At 39.0% G+C, this 3,243-nt stretch overlaps 1 pseudogene; it reads right to left on the bottom strand.

Annotated features, from left to right (window-relative positions):
* Nucleotides 1-311: 311 nt before the first annotated feature.
* On the bottom strand, nt 312-1,173 carry LOC108527186 (mitochondrial carrier homolog 2 pseudogene; annotated as a pseudogene).
* Nucleotides 1,174-3,243: the final 2,070 nt, after the last annotated feature.

Below are 3,243 nucleotides of genomic sequence, written 5' to 3'. Positions count from 1 at the left end.
ATAAGTTCTTTGTTGGATCTTCTTGTCATCATTTAAGCACGTTCTAGCCTCTTTCATCTTTAAAAAAAAAAAAACCAAACCCTCCATTAATCATACATTCTCTTCTAATAACTATCTCTTTCTCTCTCTTTTTTCAGCTAAGCTGCTGACTTCACTTTGCACTACCTGCTCACTCATAACCGTTTGTAGTCTGTTTTTTTTTCCCCCAAGATTAAATGATTGTTATAAAAGTGTATCATACTGTATGGAAATCAACATTTTCTGACACAATTTTGTGCATCTAGGACTATAGGAATGTCACTGTCTCTGCCCTACATCTTCAAATCACATGAATAAGTCTTCCCAAAGGGGAGCTTCTGGAAAAGCAAGCTATTTCCTGGGCTCATATTTCCCTGATTTTGTAGCATGCATCAACAATCTATCCACGAAGTATATATTGGGGAGTAAGGAGGGCATCCACCAGCAAGACCACAGTTATTGACAGCCATAAGATTAGAGACAAGCACAAAGGGACAGGTCAACATGCCAACAAAAATCTTATGACAGCTTGAGAATAACTCTTTATTTCATTCATGGTAGAAACCCTGCCGTCCAGGGCTTAGGTATTGATGAGGTAGGCCAGTGAGCTACACAGTCGCAAAGAAATCATGTCACCTAGGAGGTGAGGAACCAGTTCCGGGAAAAACCCTAGGATGCCCTCTTTCTGATATATGGTTATGAAGTCACTAAGTCCACAGTACTTAGGTCCTCTGCCAATGAATTGTACCACAGGTCTCAGAGTAATCACGTGGAAGGAATGTGTGATGAGGGTAGCAGCAGAACAAGCCATCATCTCTCAAGCTGTCTCCTTGATAACTCAAAGGAAGATGAGACTTCTTTCTGTACATTTCCAGGTCCTTGTCCACTCCTGGGAATGCTGTAAAACTTTTCCATGGGCCACAGTTTGAAGGCCTCCTGAACACAGTCTTAGAGTTAAGCCTGTGAAAAACCCATACCTTTCATCGATACTGGCAATGTGTTGAGTGTGACAAAAGAGACCAGGAAGTTGAAATACTTGCCATCCAAACATATTGCATCCTATTTTTGGAGGAAGAGGCTTATATCCTACATGAGCAGCTAGGACAGGATGGTGAGACCAGAACCAAGGAGGACTTGACTGGCTGTGTCTGCCATGATGACACCTGCTACAGTATGGCTTTATTTTGAATTTTTCTACTGAAATTACTCTGGCCGGTGGTTCTCAACTTGGGGTGATTTGCTTCCCAAGGGACATTTGGCAATGTCTGGAGACATTTTAGGTTGGCAGAAATGGGGGATGGACAGGGGAAATGGGGTTGGTCCTGTCATCTAATGTGTAGCGGCTAAGGATTTTGCTAATCATTCCATCATGCACAGGACAGCCCCCCATCATAAAGTTATTCAACCCTATGTGTCAATGGTGCCAAGGTTGAGAAACTTGCTCTAGACAAAAATTCACCATGAAGTTCCTCGTGGCTAAAGCCAAAGGGCTGTTCCAGCTCTTATCTTCTTGACCTCTGTGAAGTGTGGGGCACCATTGTGACTCTGCTTTCTTGAAACCATGTCCTCCTCTGGCTTCTCTATCACCAATCTTTCCTGGGTACCCTCTTACTTCTCTGACTGCTCCTGTTCATCATCCTCATTTGTTTAAATTTTGAATATAACTGTTTTTTAGAGATCCAGCCTCAATTTTCTTCTTACCTTCCACACTGTTCTTAGACAATTTTGTTTACTCCTATGACATTAACTTCTGAATAAACACTGATGTCTTCTAAGTCCTTATCAAAACTCACACAATCCTGCCTATTGAACATCTCACATACGCCAAACTGAACTCATGAGTGGACTGCCCTTCCTCCCTAAACTATGTGTTTCTGTTTCTCTAGCCAAAGATGGCACTACCACCAACCCAGCAGCCGAGATCCAGAAACCTGGTGGGGACTCTTCAGTCCTCCTTTTCATTTAATCAGATGTTCAACAAATCTTCTTCATCTCCTTTTATTTCTTCCTTGTTCATTTCTCTTAAATCTATTTGCTTATCTCTGTTCTCAATCCAACCACCTGTATTACTATAGCAGCCTCCCAACTACTTTTCTTAACAAATCTTTTTCCCATTTAATCTATCTTATAAGTTGCATTTATAATGATCTTTCCAGAATGCAAATCAAATTAGATCTATATCTAAAATCCTTCACTCCTTTTCCTCATCTAAGAAAAGGCTAAATTTCTAGAAGTGGCCTAAAATGTCATTCATGATGACGACCTCTGGAGAGTAAGTCCATATCTTATTTATTTTGCTATAGTACAGTGCTCAGTACATATTAGTGGGATACATAAATAAATGAAAGAACAAGTTTCTGGAGAAAAAGCTATCACACACATGTGTTTCCTTAGTGTCAGAAGCTAAAATTAACTTTATATGTTTCCTTTATAATTATGTGAGTACTTTTCTATTGATTCATAAATATGAAACTAATGTTATACTGGATGTCATGAGAAGTGGGCTCAAAATTGAGAAATGAAAATAAAATATATTTTAAACAAATGCTTACAAGTGAAATTATTATGCCAGTTTTGCATCTTGAAGGTTGTGATACATGTTTCCAAATTGTTTTAAAAGATATGGTTCACATTTAAAACACCAACCATTGCAGGTTAAAATCTTTGAAGGTGAAGTATCATGATGTCTGCAACTAAGTTTCAGGTGGTGTAGCAAAAATGTTATATATATTATACATATAAACATACATAGTTGTATATACATAAACCCACAGATACACACACACCTGCACACATGGAGTAAGAGAAAGAGAAAGAAAAGAGACAGAGAGAGAGAAAGAGAAAGCAAATGTGATAAATATTTACAGTATAGACATATTAGGATTTGTCAGAGAAATAGAACCAATAGAATATATATATATACACACACACACACATACCTATATATACACATATATATGTGTGTGTGCATATGAAGATTTATTATGAGGAATTGGCTCATGCAATTATGGGGGCTAAGGGGTCTCATAATCTGCCATCTACAAGCTGGAGACCCAGGAAAGCCCATGGTGTAATTCCAATCCAAGCCTGAAGGCCTGAGAACCAGAAGAGCTGATGGTGTCAATATAAGTCCAAGGGCAGAAGACCAGTGTGCAAGTCAAGCAGGCAGGTAGGAAGCAAAAAGAATGAAATCCTCCTTCACTCTTTGTTCTATTTGGTAGAAAG

Source organism: Rhinopithecus bieti, unplaced genomic scaffold (genome assembly GCF_001698545.2).
Source record: "Rhinopithecus bieti isolate Rb0 unplaced genomic scaffold, ASM169854v2 scaffold_2453, whole genome shotgun sequence".
NCBI classification, from domain to species: domain Eukaryota; kingdom Metazoa; phylum Chordata; class Mammalia; order Primates; family Cercopithecidae; genus Rhinopithecus; species Rhinopithecus bieti.
Note: the sequence above shows the minus strand (reverse complement) of the source record. Positions and strands in the feature narration are given on the sequence as shown.